Source organism: Gopherus evgoodei, chromosome 10 (assembly GCF_007399415.2).
Source record: "Gopherus evgoodei ecotype Sinaloan lineage chromosome 10, rGopEvg1_v1.p, whole genome shotgun sequence".
In the NCBI taxonomy this organism is placed as follows: Eukaryota; Metazoa; Chordata; order Testudines; family Testudinidae; genus Gopherus; species Gopherus evgoodei.
This window is the reverse complement of record NC_044331.1, coordinates 37,945,078-37,966,938: the sequence shown is the minus strand read 5'-3', so window position 1 is coordinate 37,966,938 and position 21,861 is coordinate 37,945,078. Positions and strand designations below refer to the sequence as shown.

At 47.9% G+C, this 21,861-nt stretch overlaps 1 protein-coding gene across 5 annotated transcripts in view; it reads left to right on the top strand.

Annotated features, from left to right (window-relative positions):
• LINGO1 (leucine rich repeat and Ig domain containing 1) overlaps positions 1–21,861 on the top strand; it is a 494,269-nt gene that overhangs the window by 49,722 nt on the left and 422,686 nt on the right. For all 5 annotated transcript variants that reach the window (XM_030578570.1, XM_030578573.1, XM_030578574.1 and 2 more), the window contains exon 2: positions 10,427–10,626. The gene's annotated coding sequence lies outside the window, so the exon portion shown is untranslated. The remainder of the gene's footprint in view (positions 1–10,426; positions 10,627–21,861) is intronic.

The window sequence follows — 21,861 nt, the reverse complement described above, 5'->3', positions numbered from 1 at the left end:
CAGCATTTTGCATTCCTTTTGCATTGACATAAATGGCGATAAGACCATTTTACAAGAAAGGTGCTCAGATATTCTAGTGATGGACAGCAGCATAAAACCCACAGACAGAGACTGTGAAAGAGGGGAAGCTGTTTAAGTGATTCAAAAAGGGGTGATGGAGTCAGAGCATGGGCAGGGAAGATGACTATAAACCTCTTACTGCCAACTGGCAAGAGGCACAGAGGGAGCTGCATAGGGGTCACAGGGATCTCCGGAGTCTGGTATGTACATTCTAGTCCACCAAAGAGTGTCAGGTGAGATCTCAGATAAAAGCTGGTGTCACACTGGTCGTGCATATCATTGTAAAACTCATGCATGGATGCTGTGTACAGAGTGATGTGTGCAAACTGAAAATTGGGTTCCTAAGGTCTGTGTCTAGGGAATGGTGACCAGCAAAGGTGAAAAACAGGTTTTCTGTCAGATGAGAAATGTTTATCTAGCTGGCTATTTACATGTCAGTTCAGGATTGTTGAGTTCACAATGGTCTCCTTTCACCGGTCTGAACAGAATGCTAATGAAGGATTGTGAAAACGTTAGAGAGAGAAAAGAACAGGAAAAATGAAGCAGTAGGGGTGTGTGAGGAACCCTCTCTTGAGGTGCACACCAGGGTTTTCTGTGGTATATTTGACTAAGAAGATACCCTGGCCTCCTTCACTGAGGCTGTCTGTTTACTTCAAGTTTGCTTGATGAAAAAGGGATCTGTCTTGACCCAGGTTTGGCTGAAAATGCTAGAGAAAACTCTGGGCAAGATGAGCTTCTTCAGACACAAGGTTAACCTGTTAGTTAATTTTAGTGTCTAGAAAGTGTGTTATGGTTTTCTTTCACTAGTAACCATTTGTTACCAATTCTCTCTCTCACTGTCACTTGAATCTCTGTTCTTTGTTAATACATATATCCTTTTTTTCACTATAAATAGAGCAAAGTGCGGTGGTGTTGAGCAAAGTCATGGCCCCAAGCTGAATCTTGCAAGCTAGTGTGTACTGTTCCTTTGGGAACAGCAGGCCGGGTAATTGTGTCCATGGTCAGTGGAGCAGAGGCTGGACTCTACAGGGAAATCTTGGAGGGCTCGGGGATTGGTGTGCGTACAGGCTAGTGATGGACAGAGTGTTGCCAGAGGCTGGTGGAGTAAGGCAGCTGACCCACAGCAGGAACAGACATGGTTTCTTCATGCTAAAGACAGCTGGTTGGGAGGTGCCCCTAGGGAGTGTCCCAGGTGGTGATGGAGTCAGAGCCTGAGCCGGGAAGATGACCACAGCAGCTGTGTTTTAAGCAGACTGTAGAGGGGACAGATGGGTGTTGAAAGGCAGAGGCCAGACAGGAGAAGGAGGAGTCTGCAATGACCAAGATAGGTAACTATGAGAACTGGGGCTGAGAATTTTGGGCTGTCTGTACAGAAAGAAACCTATGAATCCTAGGAAGATGGTGGAGGAAGAAATGGCAGGATTTGGACACAGTCTGGATGCGCTTGGCAAGGAATGGGGAGGAATTGAAGGTGGCTCCTAGGAAGTTGGGGGCACTGTTAGCAGTGATAGAGCCTGGAGGAGTGGAGTGGTGTTGGCAGAATGTTCCTTTTTGGCCATGTAATGACAGGTTAAGCAGCATCATTTGAATGGTGAATCTCTCTTGCTGAATAGCCAGCCATGGCCTATACACTGCACATGATGCTGTCATTAAATGGGATGAGGAGGAGGCAGGGAAATGAAGAAGTGAAGTTATACAGATAAGTGACTCGTGGTGAATTGCTCGCTGAGCTCTAATTGGAGTCTTGATATCTGAAGGTTCTACCTCCTTGCTTGGATCGCTTGCTTTTCTGGGGAGCATGGGCCCTCTTTTTGTCCAGACAGGGTCATCATCATCCTGGCTGAATGCTTTGGAAAGCCAGGCCTCAACAGAGGAAGCGGGATTTGCCATTTTATCACCTTCCACTAATCCCACTATTCTGATATTCTTCCTACTCAGTTGGCTTTCTACGGTCCTGAGGTGGAATTTTAAGCCTGTATTTTCTAGTGTTGGAGAAGTAGCTACAATAAGTCCTTTATCTGACCTGGTTATTTTTATGGGGTATTTCATCATCATGCCTCAGCTTGTCAACTCTGTCAAAGCCTGGAAACTCTGGTCTCTGCCCAAGCGTAGACTTGAATGTCCTCGTGTTTAACGACATAGTCACTTTGGCTAACCTTTTCTCCTCTGAATGTTTGTAGGAAGGCCTGCAAAAGTCCCACTGAAGGGGAGCAAGCAGAATTTGGTGTGTGTGTGTGATGTTCACCCGAAGGTGGGCTGAAAACAACAGCTGTTAGAATTTCTGGCCTTATTCTTTAGTAGACAAGATTGGGGCCCTGTTGTGCTAGGCGCACACACACACACACACACACACCCTCTCTCTGCCCCCAAAGAGCTTATAACTGAAATAGACAAAGGAAGCATTGCTATCTCCATTTTACGGAGATTAAGGGACTTACCCAGGTCACGCAGGTTGTGTATGGTTGAACCCAGGTCTCTTAAGATTGAGTTTTATGCCTTAGCCACAATGCCAGGCTTCCTCTGACTTAAACCTCACCCAAGAGGACAGAGGCCACAATAGGCAAGGTGCTTGTCTAGTGCTCCAAACATCAGGTTAAAACACAGTAAACTCCCTGTGACCACAGGCTTAAATGCCAGCAGAACTGACGCAGATTTTCATCCTTCTGCGGTAGGTGAAGGGAATATTATAGAGCCACAGTGTCTTTAGGAGGCAACTTCATATTAGCGCTGTGGAGACATCAAGGACCATATGATCTTTCCATAAGAGCAGGACTTGGGTCCCAGAGTCCCTGTCCCCGATTTCCCCTCCTTCCGCTCCCCCATTGAGGTGGCTGTATTTCAGTGGTTCTGCTTGCACTCTTTGCCCTGAAAGGTGTTACAGAAACAATGGGCCGAATCCTCAGCTGGTGTAACACAGTCCAAAGCATGTAGTTTATTCCTAAGGATTCAACTATTCACTTCTCCACCTGGAAACTGCCCTAAAACATTGCTCTAATAACGTGGCTGGTAAATTTCTATCCAAAAACTCTTTGAGGGAGGGGGGAAAAATGTTGGCAAAATTCTTCCTGGTTGTTTTTTTTTTTCATCAGCTCTTGTTGGTGGATTTCTTTAGCTCTGCACTGTCCTCCAGGACTTGGCTTGATTAGGGACTGCTGGGAGGGGATGTTCGATTTGCCTTCCCCAAGTGAGGGGGAAGAGCAGGGAAGGTTTTAGAAAGAGGCAAAACCACCTAATCCACTCTGCAAACCTCCATGACAGCAGACAGGCGAAGGAAAGGAGAGGGTGAGAGGCAGCAGCTTGCAAAATTAATATAAATGGCCTAATTCCTATGTCAGAGGAGCTGAAACCTTTTGGTTTTATTGCCTTTGGAGGAGGCTTGGGGGTCTGGGCCAGGCTGATCAGATCCGTTGATACAACCCCAGCATCACAGTTGTTGCAAAGACAGACCAAATTGAGCAAACCCCCTGTTGTCCAAAGGCGAACTCCTTTATGCTCAAGGGAGAAAGAAGTGATCAGAGGTTTGCCTGATCCTGAGGTTGGATTGCAATAATCAGAATCCCCGGAGCCTTTAGAGATGGGAAGAGGAAGAAGGCTACCTAGAAACTAACATGAGACAGTGAGAGATTAGAGAGAAAGCATAAAGGAACCTGTTGCAGTGTTGGCATAGCTGCGGCTGGGACTGGGAGACCGGCCTTTGGAATCCCATACACTGGGGCGGCAGTGTCAGGGGCTGGTATAGTTTTCAGATGGATTAACCCTAGGTCCCAGCATTAGCACAGCCATGTCGGAAAGTGCCGAGGGTAGATTTCAGGGAGCTGAGTCCTCGATCTCATGCAGCCTCCAGAAGGAGGCTGAACGTGTGGCTTTCTGGGAGATTAGCCCTCAATCTTGCAGCATCTACTACTTGGATGGTGGCTTCAGAGAGCGGAACGGCTGGCTGTCCACATGCGCGGGGATTAGCTGTTGAGTAACAAAGGAAAGCAGCAACAGAGGGTTTGCTGTTGTGTTCTGAAGGTCGCTGCCTGCTCTGCATGCTGGGTATTTTCTGTCTGGCTATTTTGTTGCCTAAGGCGGAATTCCCAGTGGATGGGGAGGCTTCTCCAGGGTGGATGAACATTGGAGTCACTGCAGCTCTTTATGTGGGAGTCAGGCGGAAATAATTAGGGAGGTGAAAAGGCAGCAGCAGTTGTCATGAGTGGGGGGCCCAAGATACTGCAGGATGCTGTTAATTGCTCCGAGAGAGCCGGAATCAGGTGTTAAATAAATATTGTGGCCTGCCAGCTGGGGGAATGAATTCAGGCTGAGCTTGCTGCTGCCTGGCGAAATGTGCTGCAAAGAGTCTGGCGGGGTCCGGACAATGCATCCAGCAGGAGAGATGGCTAATTTTGTTTTTGCTGGAGGCAATTATGCTTTAAATCTCTCCCTGGGGTGGCAGCTGCTTTGGCTTAAAGATCATATGACCAAACAAGCTGGGCCTTTCTGCTCAGCCAGAGGGATCTGTTGTTTATAGTGACCTAGGTTCCAGCTGGAGGCTGAGCTCCTTTGTCCTTTACCTGGAACATTGTGGGCAGTGGCAGTGCAAGCTTCCCCTCCTCCCCCACACCCACACTCAGGGCGAGAGGGGCTTTTAGTCTGCATGGTTCAGTCTCTGACCAGGCGGCCAGTTGGTCTTATGTGGAACTGTGCCTTGGGCCACACCAGTGGATTACCCAGCTGCTGAGAGGTAGTGACTACTGGCAGTCGATCCACAGCATAGGTGAGGGTAGCCTTAATTTGTACCCAGCTGGCCCTGGCTCCTACAGGAACAGCCAACAACCCCTGTCATGCCACCCTGCCAGTGCTGGAATACCCCTGTCATGGGAGCTCTTGTGGGAGAGTGGGGTAGGCACTAGGGGAATTCCTCTTGGAAGGAGGGTGTATAGCGGCATTGTGACCCCTTGGTGCCCACAAAGGGGCTGTATGGCAATGAAGAATTAATCCCAGAGGCTCATGATCGCCTAGGCCTGAGCCATCCAGACAGCTTTGCTCTGCTGCAGCTAATGATTCTCTGCAGCATGGGTGTAATAACTTGAACCCTGCCCACTCGAGCCCCTCATTCCCCCGCAGGGGACAGTGACTTGGCTCAGAGTACTGCAGCTTCTGCCTGGTGGAGATCTAGCTCTTCCAGGGCCATTTGTTCTATTTAACAGCTTAATTTTTGAGTTGAGTTGATGTGTGTAGAGTTGACGTTGGCTCACCGACTCTTGTATGGCTTTTACAGAGTGCATGCACACCCAGGGCTTACTGCAATTGGTGCTTGTAAAAACAGTGGAAGCAATCATTAATTAGCTTTAACAGCAGGCTAGGGACAGGCAGGGATGGAGATAAGGAGTTATGCTTAGAGGAGAGGCTAAGGGAATTGAACTGGGTGTAATTTACGTGCCATGGACCAGATGAGCTGGGAAATCTTGTGGTCCCCCCATAAACTTACACAGTGCACGTTCCTGAGCTGCTTTTCCTTTCTACCTTCTCTTCCAGCCTCTCAGTGTGTCCATGATGCCACCTTAGGCTGTCAGGTCCAGAGGCCAAATGCAGAACTAGTGTGTGTAGCAGATGGGATGTAGGTTATGTGTTGGTAAGTGGTTATGAGACTTAGGGTTTGTCTTCACTAGCACCGTTAAAGCGCTGCCGTAGCGGCACTTGAGCGTGGCTGTGTAGTTGTGGCACCAGTGCTGGGAGAGAGCTCTCCCAGAACTATAAAAAAAACCCAAAAAACAAAACCTACCCCCACAAGGGGAGTAGCTTCCAGCACTGGTGCACTGTCTACACTGCCACGTTACAGCGCTGAAATGTGCAGTGCTCAGGGGTGTGCTTTTTCACACCCTTGAGCGAGAAAGTGCAGCGCTGTAAAGTGCCAGTCTAGACAAGCGCTTAGAATCAGCTCTGAATATGGCCTAAATTTCTTGCCCTGTATAGTTTGCAGTCTAACTAAAGCCCATATTGCAAGGACATCATCTACAACAATAGATACAAAGAGAGACTCTCTGTCTACAGCCTCACTACATTCCAGGTTCCCCTGGCTCTTTGGTTTTTAAGAGTATTTGATAAAATCAAGATCTGTTCCCTACTTGAAATAATCATTGTCTTCTCCCTGTGACATCATCATTGTTTTTATAGCAACCAGTTGTAAGGTGACAAAGGGAAGATTGTATCTTGGGTGGGGTTGAGGATGCGGAGAGAGACTGCAGAGGCCAATGACTGGTTAAACACAGGTGCTGATTACATGCAGAGAGCCATACCTTAAACCGGATCTTCTCTTCCACCTTTGCCCTGCCTGCATTGAGGAAGTGCCTCTCTATTATCTAGTGAAATTACAGCCAGGCATTAAAACAGCTTAGAAACCGATCCAGAGCACCTTGCGTCCCAGTAATTTAAGAGTTAACTACTCAGCCCTCACTCAAGTCAGCTGGATTCTCTTCTTCTTGGAACATAATCCTCCTGGCTGCATGTTCATGTTCTTGCATGGAATGGATTCTTAATTCTTTGCTTTTTGTTTGCCGCTCTGTGCAAGGACCATGATCAGCAAATATAATCGCAGCGACTGGATCACAGGTCTAGAGATTTGAGAGAATCCTTTGCAAATATTTGCAAGTCTCTGCACTGAACCTTGTGAATATGTTGTGAAACCTAAAGGCTGAACGTAATTGGCAATTTGAGCTTGGATAGCAGACCCAGGACATAAATTGCAAAAGGTTGCTACAAAATACCTACATAAATAGACTTCACTTACAGATGCTTGGATCAATCTCTTCTTTTCTCTCCTTCCCTCTGCCCCAATAGCATGCAAGCTGGTGGAGATGTTAAACTATGATACACTTGACTGACTCCATTCTAGGATCATATCCTTCCCATTAAAAGGTGACCACAGCTAAACACCATTCACGTGGCAAGGTCTAAGCAGTGCCATTTGTCGTAACTGCCCTATGTCTGAGAAGGAGATTGTATTTTTCTAAGGGCAAGCTATTTATTATTAATTTGTTAAACATTGACTGCTCAGAGCCATTCAAAACCCGAGAAAAGAGATGGTCCCAGCCTCAGGGCGCTTGCTGCCTAAATAGATCTATTACATGAATCTGCTGCTAAACAGTAGTATGTGCTAGGGTGAAAGTGACTAAAGAAGAAGTTTGCATACTTTGTCATGCACTAGAAAACAGTCGAGCTGCCTTTTCTGTAAGAAGCTGTGGCTATCCCCCAAAAGGGGTAAGTAACTCTCCAGGGCTGGCAGGTCAGCAGGTCCCACCTCATCCTTCCCAGCCTGCATCTCCTTTTACACCAGGAGGGAGGAGCTGGAGGGAGATTGTGAGATCTGTGGTGTTCTTTAGTAGCTCTTTTTTAAGACTCCCCGTAAGTTTAGTCTTGAGTAGGCGACAGAACACTGGTGTGTTCCTCTAGGCAGAATTCCTCTCATTGGCAGAGAGAGGGTCTATTCTATATAGCTGTGCTGCAAGTCTCTGCTCTCATTTCCATGTGTGTGTGACACACACGCACACACACACACGCACACTGCGCCTCTGCAAAGCTCCTCACTGGATGGGAGCTTCATCAGCTTCCAGCCAGACCAGTTTGGTGACTTGGCTTAACCAAGGGGCAGTGGACAAACACTGCAGCTGGAGGCAGCACATAACTGGAAAAACTGTACCCTAGACAACACCACTCATGTGGGTTTTGCATCTTCCTGAACAGAGGGATGGAGATGGCTGGCTGCTTGCGTTTGCCCCTACTTAGGAACCTGCAGCAGATTGGCTCTGTCCTCCCCTTACTCTTAAAAGACGGATAGTTGCAGGCTGATATCTTCTGGATCTCCTGGCCCTCAGTTCTTGGTGTGTTAGCTAAAGGTCCACAAGCAAGCAACCCCCTCTGATGACTATATTACTTTGGAACTGAGATCTTTCCCCTTCTCAATATCTTCCCAGCCCTGACTGCCTCTGCAGCCAATTCAGACGGTTTCAAAGAAATTAGGCCTTATTATGGGGTGGACGTTCCCCTTCTCAGGCAGGCAATAACCCTCTGACTCTTCTTTTAAGCATTATCCCTCTGTTTTGCTTTGTTTCCCTAATAATTTTACACTTTGTCTCTATTAAACCATGTTCTTAATTTGCAAATTGGGTCACTCGAGGTCCAAGGCCATCTGAATGTTGTTACGTTGGGCCCTGTTATTTGTTGAACTTTCAGTGCTGAGCTTTATTGGTGAATGCGAGACCTCTGGTGCCTGGTGTTATACATGAGCCAGGCCCCCACACTGACCCCTTGGTAACTGAGCTAGAGACGCCCATTTTCATCTCCTTGCTGCTTGTTAGGGTTAGCTAGCTTCTGGCTAATGCACTGTCTTAGTCCTGGCTCTTTAGCGCCTGGGCTGCTAGTCTTTGCATCTATTCAATGCTGCCTGCATTGATAATTTTTTTTTTAAATGAAGTGAATGCTCTACCGGGTGTGATTAGCGCACTAATATTTTGAACATTAATTGGTCTGTGTAGACCCTGCGGGTGTGCTTTAATTTAGTGCTGTTTCAAACAGTACTATGTTAAAACATACTAGAGAACCGTTAGTGCACACCAGCAGGGTCTACACTGACCAATTCCTGCGCAACACATTAGTGCGCTTAAGAAATAACCCTCTCCCACCACCCACATCCAGTAAAGCGCATTACTCCTCTGCCTAGACAAGCCCTTGGTCTTGGCCTCTTTCTTGGTGCAGCTAGCAAGGGCTCTGTTTGTGATGATTTCTCTGGAGTCCTTAGTGAGGAAGGAGATGGGACTTGGTTGTAATGAATCTAAAGAGGATTCAGTATTGCTAGCTTCAAGCATTCAAAAATCACGAATTGAACCCCTCCAAAATTATAAGATTGGCTTAAAAATTATGAAAAAATCTGGCTGCTTTTTCTCTTGCTTTCTGTTTTCTGAGCCTTTAGGGTGCACTTGATTCACATTCTCAGGCTTTTCTGCTCCAGTGTGAGGGCTAGAAACTTGAATTTTTAAATAAAAGGTGAGAGTTTCTTGTAGTAACATGATTCTTGGATCTGAGTCTTTAAGAAAAACAAATACAATGAAAGGGGTCAACACTGAGGATTCCTTCTTGAGGGTACTGGACATGGGCAGACACAGTGCTTCTCTCTGGCTCTGCAGCTGCCTGACCAACTAAACAAAACTTGGGCTGCCTAATGTCACCAGCCACATTCTCTGTAAACCATGACATGGATGAAACAGTTGTGGAAGGAGCTCCTGGCTACACTGCAGTTTCTGTGATGCAACTACCCGTCCACAAGGAACTGGGCTGTGACCTCCAGTTTATTGCAGATAGGCCATCAAACAGCCATTGTACAATGTCCTTATATCTTCCCTGCCTGTGAGAGCCTGTCAATAGTATCTCTGAAGAAGGAGGTAGTTAATCTCCCTAGCTAGGAGCTGGACTATGTTTGTTTTAAATGACTGGACCATTAAACCTGAAGAGGTACCCCAGGCTGCCTTCCCCAGAGCATGGCTGTCAGTGTTAATGGGTACAAGGTTAGTGTCCCTCATAAATCCATCTTGGCTGCTCCCAGAGCCAGTTCTAGGGGCGGGTGAGCAGGACAGTCGCTCTGGGTGCAACTTGCCAACTTCCTGGGGATGTTGTACTGCTGAGCCACTTGGATATATATATATATATATATGTAAAATATGTGCTCTGCTCTGATTGGCTGACTGGAGGCTTTTTCCCCCCTCAGCCACTAAACAATGTCTACGGAGAATCTAGCTCAGGTTAAGTGACTGTCTCATCCGCAGGAGCTTCCATCTTGAATCTCCTCACAGCCCTGCCCCTTTGCAGGCAGACTTTGTATACTGGGAGGTGAAGTACACAAAAACTGGTCTCCTAACTTAACAGGCCAGTTCGTATGTGGGTGTTGGGTGGACTTCTGTGCTTGTATAAGCGATGGTATGTGAATGTGGGTTTGTAGTGCATCTACAAAGGGTGCTGGCTGCCCTGTGCCAGGAAAGGGTTGATCACCCAGGGCACCAAAAATACAAGGGACAGCTAAATGCTGTATATCGGCCTGTGGCAGCTTACAGGCGGGGAAGAGCTGAGATGCCTGCCAGTTTGCCTAGGGAAGCAGTCCTGCTGGAGCTGGCCGTGTGTGTGTGTGTGTGTGTGTGTGTATGTGTGTGTGTGTGTGTGTGTGAGAGAGAGAGAGAGAGAGAGAGTGAGAGTCAGTGGTTCTGACCTCCCTCTGCCTTAACTGAGCTGGGGAGATTATCACATTTGTCCAGCATGAGCAACGAGGAAGTCCCCATGACTATTAGTCCATGTTGCTCAGATTGTGCTGCTAAATTTTGTGTTTCCTTTCTCACTTCAGCCTACTGTGCCTGAGGGCCATGAGCTGTTCTCAACATCTGCAGAGCCAAAGGAGCAGCCCCTCATCCTCAGGACCTCAACACTTGTAGAGGACCCTGCTGTGCCAAGAAGAGCCTTGCTGAAAGGAGCCCACCGCCAGGAAAAGGCCAAAGGCTGCAGCCTCCTGTAGCCCTACCCAGGGTCTCTTGGGTCTCTCTCAAGGTAAGACCCATATTCATTCTCTTTCCTTGGCAAACAGGCCTCCCTGTTCCCCATCTGAGAGCCTCTTGGTTGCCTTGTGTCTTGTCACATCCCTCGCTTCATCTAGGTGGGAGTTTGAGTCCTTTCACTTCAGTGACAGGTGGTGGCCAGGTTTGGCGTGTGTGTCTACAGCTCTGTGATGTGTTGGCCTGTGGCTGCACCATCCAGGACTTGCAGGGGATCATAGAGGGGAGTAGGAAGTGTGTAGATGGGTGAAATCTTCTGTGAACAATGCAGGAATTCCCTTTCTGCTTTGCTTTTTGAAGGGGATAGAATCAGAGCAGAAAGGCCTCCATTTTAACCCATCTTCTCTGTCTGCAAAGTCCAAGCCAGTGCTTATATTTGTGCGCCTTTTAGAGTATCCTTTGATCATAAAATGATGCAAAATCATGGTGAGTGGGCAGGGAACAGCCTGGCTTTGAGCAAGCCCGCAGTAACAGACCAGTGTGATAAGCCCAACCCTCATGTACAGCCCTGCAGTAACAAACCAGAATGCTCAAGTACGCTCCTGTGAGCAACCTGAGAAGAGGATTTTCTATTCTGGGAGCACCAAGAGGCCCAACCCAGATTGTGCTAGGTGCTATACATACACCTAGTAAGAGAGAGCCCCTGCCCTCTAGACAAGACAGATGAAAGGTGGGTGGGGAAACGGGCACAGGGAAAAGTGAAGTGCTCAAGTCTGAAGTTTGTTACTATAGCACCCTAGCCATGGGCCATTGCAGGGAATACAATAAATAAATAAAAGATGAAAAATGACACAACTTCAGAGAACAGATACAAATTAAAACCAGAGGATTAGCCCTTTCCTAAAATTAGTGACCCCTTTCAAATCCCCATGGGAAGGTGAAGTAACTTGCTTGTGATCACGCAGCGGAGGAGTGGCAAATGCAGGAATGCAACACAGACCTTCCGAGTCCTGCACTAGTGCCCTGTCTGCTAGATTACACTGCTTCCCAATAAGAAATGGAGTTCAGCAGCCTTATGATGATGAACCAGTGCATCCAGTCCAGCCCCCATGAACAACTTGACAATACAGTCCCCTGCCCCAGCTTCCTTCAGGTGACCATGCTGGTACAGAAAGGGTTAACAATAAGCAGCAGCTGGGTTAGGACAGAATGAAGCGTAAGCCACTTGGACTCAAATGTTCCTGCATCCCTCTTTGTGCATGTAGTGGTGCTTCCACCACAGCAATCTCCCTCCTCATTAGACCCTAATGAGGCTGGGCTGGGGCTGGGGGGAACGGAATTGTTGTGATTGGTTCAGCTCCACTGAGGTGCTTTCGATATAATTTTCTGCAATTTGTCTCAATAAAGCTCTTGAGAGTTCCCAGAATGAGCCCAGCTTTCTCTCCCCCAGCAGAGGCCTGGAGGGCATAGGAAGAAGCTTTCAGCTGGAGGCGGGCTGGGGGTGCAGTGCAGCTGGAATAGATGGAGAGCATTACCCTGGCATTGTTTGGAGATTAGTAGTGTTGTTCTCCTAGCAAAGGGACACATGCCCCATCATTAAAGCACAGGGTGCTCCCATGTGCTCCTTCTCTCTCTAACCATTTCTCTTCCCTCTCACTTGCTTTCAATTCCTCCTGTCAGCCCTCTGCACTGGGTAGATTTTAGAGGGACTGCTTGCATGCACTTTTGGGGTGCTAATGCCTTGTCTTCATGAGGAAAAAGGGGTGTTCTTAACTCAAGGCAAAATCCAGGCAGTTAACAATACTTAGCAGTTTGAGATTCATAGATTCATAGATTGTAGGGCTGGAAGGGACCTCAAGAGGTCATCGAGTCCAGTCCCCTGCCCTCATGGCAGGACCAAATACTGGATAAAGACTGTTTTCCTGCCATAGATGGTTGTTAGCCTATAGGCAATCTAGTCTTCTAACTCGACTTGGTAACTTGTGTGCAAACTGCTGTCTTCACTAGGATTTTACCTAGAGTTAAGAACACCCTGTTTTTTTTTTCTCCCTAGTGCCCATCCGTCACAGTGCAGCCAGGGTGCCCAGTGCATTTATAGCTCAGCCCAGCTGCTTGTTCTGAGGGATGGCAGAGCAGATTCACCTAGCCACCCCTTGGGCAGCCCAGCAGTTACTATATGCTGCTGAGCTGCCTTGGTTTGATGCTGGGCTGCGTGTGCTCATGCAGGGTGCACTGTAGAGGGGAGCATGAAGGGGAGCTTCTCTGGGTCTGGTGTTGTGGGGAGCCTGAAGCTGCTACCTTCTAACTGCGAGTGTGATTCTCCATGGCTGAGCCCCTTGTGTCATCGCTTGCAACAGTACAAAGCAGCAGAGAGTTCCCCAGACAGGCTGTGCAGAAGCTCCTCCTCCGAGGAGGAAGTGATGACACCAGCTGCAAGGCAGTGGAGAAATAGGCCCCGAGAGGCTGACCGGGAGGAAAGCTTTCGACAGCGGTGCATGTGTGTGTGTATGACCCGTGGATGGTTAGGAACATAGGGATTACTAGACTGGATCACACCCTTGATCCACCTCATGCAGCATCCTGTCTCCAGCAATGGCCAGCACCACATGTTTCAGCAGGGTTTTGTGCACCTTCCTCTGTTGGCAGATGTGGGATGGTCTACCCCCAGGAAGGTCTCGCCTAATCCTTTGTAGTTAGGGACTGGATTAAACTGTGAAGCAGGGTGTATTATTTATATTCCTTCCAAAAACTCTGGTCACATTAACAATCCTAAATCTGGATAGTCTCGTTATCCACTTCTGTGTCCAGTCCCTCTCTGAGGGATTATTACTGTCCACACACATCTTACAGAGACAGTATCTGAATATATCTCTGTGTGGAAGCTGCAAAATCACCTTTGATTTCTGTGTTAAGGCAGATAACTGACTGATTTACAGCTCCAGATCTGTCATGCATAGAGAAGGGATTTGGGAAAAGTGCTTCATGAGCTTGTGCAGTGGGACAGTGAGGGCCATGGAAAAAACATGGGATAAAATCCTTGCAAAGTATACAGCTTATCCCCTGCTGCTAGCCAATACATATCTACTCGGCATAGTATTACTGGAAATGTTGGGAAGAGAAATTAACTGAATGTAGTACTATACTCTCTCCACAGTTCTGTTCACCCAGGTCCAATATCTCATGACCCCTTGGATTAGCTGAAGTAAATTTTGTCTTAAGTAGATAAGAAAACTGCCAGGATCAGGACATATGGGTGTCTTACCATAGCAACAGGAAGGGAGGTTTTCTTACAAGCCAGTACTGGAATGTCCTAAAGGAGAAGGACAAGACATAGGATTGTTCAACCCTGGTACAAAGCTAGAAGGTGCCTTTGTGCCCCTTCATCTGTGAAATGCATGTGTTCAGCGCAAAGAGATAAGGGGTGCATCACAGAAACAGGAAAACAAGGGAGAAAGCTCACAGGTTAAATCTAGTTTCAGATGAGGCACATGGTACCTTTTCACATGTAAACAGGATGGGTGTAAGAAGGATGTGGGATCAGGATTATTATTTATTGTACAAATTGCAGTGCTGGCTAGGCTTTGACTGAGGGCAGTGTGCTAGGTGCTGTGCCAGCACATAGTGAGAGACTATCCTTACCTCAGAATAGATAAGCTGGGAAGCAGAGGGAGGGAGAGGTGGAATGACTTGCCCACAGTCACTCAACAGCAGGATTCAGGGGGCCTGGGGCAAAGTGAGGGAGCTGTGGCACTTGTACTCATCTGGCAGCAGTCCTGGTCTTTGGCAGCATTTCAGCATCGGGGGGGGGCCCTTCAGTCGCTCTGCGTCTTCGGCAGCACTGGAGGGCCCCCCGCTGCCGAAATGCCGCCAAAGACCCGGACCGCCGCCGGGCCAGGGCTCGTGGGGCCCCTGTGGTTCCTGGGGCAAATTGCCCCACTTGCCCCCACTCCCATTTGGCCTTGCTCAACAGGTCAGAGGCAGAGCCACCCACGTGTGTGAGTTTTGGGAAGAACAAGGTCTCGGCTCTGCCACTGCTAGATGGCCCACCAAGAATCGCCATCAGCTGTTCTGGCCTGGGCTGATACAGGAGGAAGGACTCTGTTCCTCCAGCCCAGCCCTTCCTGGCCGTCAGGTGGATGGTGAGAGCAGTTCAGTGCAAAGTCTGGGAGCTCGCCTCGTCTCTGAACATGCCCAGAAACCCTGGCTGGGAGTGGGGAGATCAGGGCTCCTCCAGGCCTGTCCTGTCTGAGAGGGATTGGCAGCTGGAGTGAGTAGGGGTGAGCTGACTGCCCATCTGAACCTGGAGTTTCCCAGGATTGTCTGTCGGCAGACAGCCAGGGGATCACAGCTTCTCCAGGTCTGGCCTTCGCCAGCAGTCCTCTTCTACCTCTTCCCCTTTCTCTGTGATGAGGCTGGTTTTTTAAGAGTTATTTGACTCTTCTGCATTGCACCTTCCAGCCAAATGGCTTTTAAATTAAACCCTTTGCTAACTCGTTAAGCCCCTGTCCAGGTCACTTCCTGTGTGTGTGATTTATAGACCTGCTTTTAACATTTATTAACTGCTAAATCATTGTGGCTGGTCAATTGGAATCCTTCCCATTAGCTGCCCTGAGTGGCAGCTGGATGCCGGCCTTCTCCTGGAGTCTAGGGAAGGCTGAGGTGGGTTCTTTTTCAGTAGATGTCGGTCCATCTGCACTCATTCAGTCGCATGTTGCTCAGAGATGGACTGGAGCAGGAGAGGAAAAAAGGGGGAGGTGGAAAGCGGGTGGGGTGCTGTCATAAACAGATAGTTAAGGGTTAATGTCTCTTTTACCTGTAAAGGGTTAAGAAGCTCAGTAAACCTGGCTGACACCTGACCAGAGGACCAATAGGGAGACAAGATACTTTCAAATCTTGGTGGAGGGAAGTCTTTTGTTTGTGCTCTTTGTGTTGTTGTTTGCTCTCAGGACTGAGAGGACAGGACATCAATCCAGGCTCTCCAAATCTTTCTGAACCAGTCTCTCATGTTTCAAACTTGTAATTAGCCAGGCAAGGAGTGTTAGTCTTATGTTTGTTTTCTCAACTTGTAAATGTTTCTTTTTGCTGGAAGGATTTTACCTCTGTTTGCTGTAACTTTAAACCTAAGGCTAGGGTGGATCCCTCTGGTCTATAGGAATCTGATTACCCTGTAAAGTATTTTCCATCTTGATTTTACAAAGATAATTTTAACCTTTTCTTTCTTTAATTAAAAGCTTTCTTTTTAAGAACCTGATTGATTTTTCCTTGTTTTAAGATCCAAGGGGATTGGATCTGGACTCACCAGGGATTGGTGGGGGGAATAGGAGGGGGGATAGTTAATTTCCCCTTGTTTTAAGATGCAAGGGGTTTGGATCTGTGTTCACCAGGGAACTGGTGAAGTACCTCAAGGCAACCCAGGGAGGGGAAAGTTTTGGGGGGACAGAAAGTGCCCCAGACACTGAAATTCTAGGTGGTGGCAGTATTACCAGATCTAAGCTAGTAATTAAGCTTGGAAGGGTCCATGCAGGTCCCCCACATCTGTACCCTAAAGTTCAGAGTGGGGAAAAAACCTTGACGGGCAGAGAAGGCTTCTGATAAAAGATGGAGAATAGAAAAATGAAAAGATTTAATGAGGGGAAGATCAGACAAAGGGACTGGAGAGAAACAGCAAGGAAAGAGGACCCTAAATAACACCTGGGGAGGTGACTTATCACACACCTTCAATGCATTCTTCTAGGGTCCTATGCCCTATAATGCAGGTCAGGAATTGTGCCTTCATAAGGGACTACAAGTGAGGGTCAGAACCCCAGAGTTTGGGACTGGATCAAAATGTCCCCAAAAGGGGTGTCTCCATCTGGGGATTTTGGTGTAAGCCCAGCTCCATAAGTCCAGGAGTCAGGATGAGACTGTTTCCAGAGCCTGAGAGCACAGCAGAGTTCAACTCTATCCGACTCTCTGTGACCTTGAGCCTCTCCCCATCCATACAGTGAGGAGACTAGCGCTGCCCTACCTCCCTGGGGTACGAGAGGGTAAATACGCTAGACATTATGAGCTGCTCTGAGGCTGCGGGAATGGGGACCAGATAAATACCTTAGATAAATGGATGGTAGTTTGGACAAGTGGCGAAGACTTCAGATTGCTGAGGGATGAGGGAGAAATCCTAATTAGAGGTAAAAAACTGGTATGTGAGATGCCAGCATTAGGAGCAACTTTGATTTATTTCTGGGTTTGTCCTTTTCTTGTGTGTGCACTTGGTGCTTTCATTCGATAGGACTCGGCTGTGGTTTTTGCTGCACAATCAGGAGTAATGAGCACTCCCAGAAGATAAATTACATCTTAAGCACAGTCTCGCAGTGCAAAATAAACAGTTCCCTAGTGTTGGAGCTGCCTCCTCATCAGTGATCTCCGTCTTCCCTGAACTTGCCAATCCTATCCCATCCTGGCTGGGGTGAGTGTCTGATGGGAGGTGGGCCATGTGGAATGTTGAGTGTTGAGTTCAAGGGCATTGATGAGAAATGCATTCTCAAACGAAGGCTGAAATAGTCCAGCTCCTCAATGCAGAGCCGTGGGAGTCACCTCGCCAGCTGTTGTGCCATTTTCGAGGCCTATCCATGCTGCCTCTTTGAAATTGGCTTAATGATTCTAACTCACTTAAAATCAGGCAGCCGGGTTCATACCTCAGCATGGGGTTTTGCAAAGCTTGTTCCAGACCGTGTCTGAATCATGCTATGATCTACAACCTCAGACACAGCTCTGATTTAAAGTGACTCACTGTCCCTCTGTGACCCACCTTGGAGCTGTAACTGGGCCATCATTGGGACTTCAACCTGCGACTTTTGATAGTGGAGCTAAAAGACTAGTTGGACTACTGTAGCAAGCTCTCAAACCTCTGGTATGAACTACCAGTAGAGGGCAGCAAATTCTCCTTGCTCTCCTAGGATTGGTGTGGGATCCTGTCCATTAGGTTAGCTCAACTGAGCTAATTTAAACACACTTGGAAATGCCCCTCCACACCTATACAGACACAGCTTGGCATATTTACAATGGTGTCAGCTGATTGCATTGTTACTTAGGTGAATGTTAAGAGACTGAGCTAAGAGGATTTGGGGGCCCTCCCTGGAGTCTAGGCAGAGTCCTAGTGGATCTGAAATCCATACTCCTCCGGTTCCTCAGGGTGTAGTGTGAATCTAATGCCCTTGGCTCTGGAAGTGATCTTGGTAACACACTAGTTGCCACAACCACTTTTACGTTCCCCAGTGGGGATGAGGTTTTAAATCGGCAACCCAGCCTGGATGTGTTAGACCCCTGCAGTGCCCATAGGGACTACAACCCTCGGATTAAACGGTGGCTGTCACTGTTGTCATACACACAACTAAAAGAGAATTTATCTAGCAGCAAAGCCAGTATCTTAAAGCCACTGGTTCTGATGTACCCGTGATTTGCTGAGAATCCCGCATCTCCTTTATCGCTTTCCCGTCTGTCTCTCTCGCTGAAATCCCAAAGCAAAGACTAGAAACTTGCTTGCAAAGGGTTTTTTTTTTTTTTTTTATGTTTCATAGGTTGATGATAAATCTGTATGCAAACACTAGCATGCACAGGATTGCAGCTAGAAAGCCAATTAGCACACACAGACCTCAGCTGGAGCATGTATGGAGCATTGCCTTACCAAACACAGTGTAGTGATCTGGCCAGTATGAAATGGTGCAATATAGTGTGAAACTAGATACCCCTTAAACTATAGGGAAAGGTGATGTACTTACTGGCTGTAAAGGAGTCTGCAGTTGACAGCAGCTCCAGCCTTTCCCAGCAGGGAATGGTACAGCAGTGCTAGGCACGAGGGGATTCCGAGCTCTGGCAGCCCCCAGCTTCTTGTTGTAGGAGGAGGCAGTCTAGCCAAGTGGATAGAGCACTGGACTGGGGCTGCATCCCCAGCCTCTCCGAGCAGGAGGTGCTATAGGAGAGAGTGATACATCAGGAAGGAAATCTCAGCTGACCCTGGCTGTATATTGGGTCTATGTTGAGCTTGGATGTTTTGTAGCTAGTGTCAAAGAACTGTTAAACTGTGAATAATGTGACAGTTTTTTTTGGCAGGAGTTCAAAGTGTTGAGGGGGGAAGATGTGTGGATGGGTGGGGGTAAATTAAAAAATAACCTGAAAAAACTCCAGCAGAATATATTACTCAATTCTCCCCAGACATTTTTAAGTTGGGGTTAAAAAGAAAACAACTTCCCAATTAAAGAATTTTTATTTGTAACATGCCTTGGGGGGACTTTCTAAATCAAGAGACTCTTCTGAATAATAAAAGTTTTTTCTATTCAGGAGAATGGAGGGACTGAGGCAACAAGTGGAAGAGGAGCTTGGAAAGAGAAGAGGAGGAGGAAAGCTGGGCTGTTGTGATGGAGGGGAGAGTGTGATATTCTATTCGTCGGAGCGCTTCTCTTCCCTGCTTTGAGAAATTTCTCATTTGACAGCCTCAGCCTGTCTTTGTTCTCTTGGCTGGTGCAGTGTGCGTGTCTGAGGCGGGATTTCATCGCCAGGGTTGCATTCACTGTGGAGATGTTTTACATCTAGCAAATGAAACTGGTAAATGCTGATCCTGGGAGAGGGGGAGTGGAGCCGGGCTGATGGCTCAGCTGATATTTTAGCTCCTACCAGCTGTCTGAGGTAACTCCCAGAATATCTCCCTCCAGATCAAAGTGGATCTGGGCAGTTAGATTATAGAGGACAAAGTCTTTCTTCCCCCCGACTCTCACCGCTGCAGGTGCTTGCTGAAATGCATGGCCTGGCTGACAAAGTGCTTGGATGACCAAGATCCTAGCAATGCTGTTTATAATCAGGCTCAAGCAAATGCAGGTCCGTGCAGTCAAGGGCCACTGGTTCCCTGATGGTGATACTCAACAGAAGGAAGAATGGGTCTTGTAGGCAGGGTTTTCTGTAGCATGCATCTGGCAGTAGTGTTCAGCCTCATTCACATGAAGCCAGTAGACATACTAGAGGCTTGAACCTGTGCAGTTCTGAGTGCCTCTTGCATTGTTCTGTTCAGCCTCTGAACCCTCCCTGCATCACAGCTTGGCCCCAAGAGCTGCAGTCACTTCAGTTCAGGGCATGCAGGACAGAGTTCAGAGTTCCAAGGAGAATACAGCCTGCTTGGAAGATGCCTGTTGCTTACTTTCTGTACAAGGCCAGTTTACCAATGGGTAAACCGAGGCACTGAGAGGCTTATGTAACTTGTCTAGGGGGTTAAGATGAGATGTTGTAAATGTGTTCTAATTCTGGTTCTCCCTTTTGGGAATGGGGACAGTGCACTTGCCCTCTCTGAGCCTCAGTTTCCCCATTGGTAAAAAGGGGGTATAAAAGGAGAGTTAGGGCCCTTCTGTTGACCCACCTTGTTAGTAGGAGTTCAACCACATGTAAAATCTGGACCACCTAGTGCTCAGCCCTATGCTTGATACACCAGCACAGGTGGCCGGTGCCTTTTCACACACCCCTTGCAACTGGACATGCATTTTGTCTGACAGGAAGTTCCACTTCCTCCAAAAATGTCTCCATCTTGAAGGATTCGTAAACTCCAAACCAAGCACTTTGTCCCTGAAGACACTGCTGTGACAGCTGCTTGGCCTGCTCCCTGCAGCCACAGGGCTTTGGTCTGTGCCACTGGGAGCTGGGAGAGAGGCCTCCCAGCTGGCTGTGCTGTGCTGAGCCCTCTTGTAAGAGCTATGGACACACCCAAGCTCTCCAGCTGAGGTTTTTCCTCTCAGCCTGCCTCTCAGCCTGCACTGAATTCTGGGATATAGAGCGGGTCAGCATGGTGCCCTAGCCAGAGTAAGCAGTGCGTGTTGATCCCAGGGGGTGGCATGAAAAGTGAGGAGAGGGAGCAAAACCTCATACAAAAGCCATGTGAGAGAAGCAAGAGAGAGATGGGAAGGACACTTGATGGTGTAAAAAGATGAAACTGCACTGGAATCAAAGGAGCTGTGCCCACGTAGGCCCACAGAGCATTTGAACTGGAGAGTGGTATGGCTGAGAGGGCCATATGACGTCAACTAGCTATGGTGTGTAGGTAGCCTCATTAATAGGGCCCTACCAAATTCACGGCCATGAAAAGTGCATCACAGACCATGAAATCTGGTCTCCCCCCATTAAATCTGGTCTTTTGTGTGCTTTTACCCTATACTATACAGATGTCATGCATGGGAGCCCAGTGTTTCTCAAACTGGGGCTCCTGACCCAAAAGGGAGTTGCAGGGGGGTCACAAAATTATGTTAGGGGATCATGGTATAGCCATCCTTACCTCTGTGCTGACTTCAGAGCTGGGTGGCAATACCATACCTGCTACCCTTACTTCTGCGCTGCTGCTGCTGCCAGCAATTCTGCTTTCAGAGCTGGGCTCCCAGCCAGCAGCCGCCACTCTCCAGCTGCTCAGCTCTGAAGACTCTGACGGCAGCGCCACTGCCAGCAGCAATGCAGAAGTAAGAGTAGCAATACCACAACCCCCGCTACAATAACCTAGCAAGACCCCCCAGCTCCTTTTTGGGTCAGGATCCCTACAATGACAGGATCCCTACACCATGACATTTCAGTTTTAAATAGCTGAAATCATGAAATGTTTCATTTCAAAACTCCTGTGACCGTGAAATGGACTGTGAATTTGGTAGGGCCCTACTCACTGATGTTAAGGCTACAGGGGATCCTTATGATCATCTAGTTTGACCTCCTGCAGAATACAGGCCAGAGAACTGAACCCAGTGCCCAAGGTCGCCCGGCAGGCCAGTGGCAAAATGAGGAATAGAACTCAGGCTATTGCTCTATAACCTGGGCCATGCTGCGTGAACTTAGCTGGCTGTATTCCCACATCCCCTGGTCCCCAAATGTTGACACACCTGTCCTGCTACCGCTCTGGCATGACTGTCCAGCCTGCTTCAGCAGTGCCAGAGTCCGTTGCGTGCAGTAAGTTGCCATACATGCTCCCTTTTGTTTTATTTTTTTGTTGTTTTTTCTTCCCTCCTTCCTTTCTTTTAATATTACTGCAATGTGCCCTAGAATCTCAAGGTCATTCAAGGTGACTGGAGCGATTAATGAGTTTGCTGTCCTCTGTTTGTGTGCTTTGTGTGTGTTTTATATAGACTGCACCTGTGTGTCTTTTTCTCCACCTTTCTCTCCTTTCCTTTTATTTTCTTGTCCTACTTTTCAAATCAAACTGCTGCCAGTGCTCCAGTAAATAAATTGAATTCTGAGAGACTGGCCTCTTCTAAAGGTCAACTGACTTCACCAGCAGCTCTCCTTGAGCATGGGG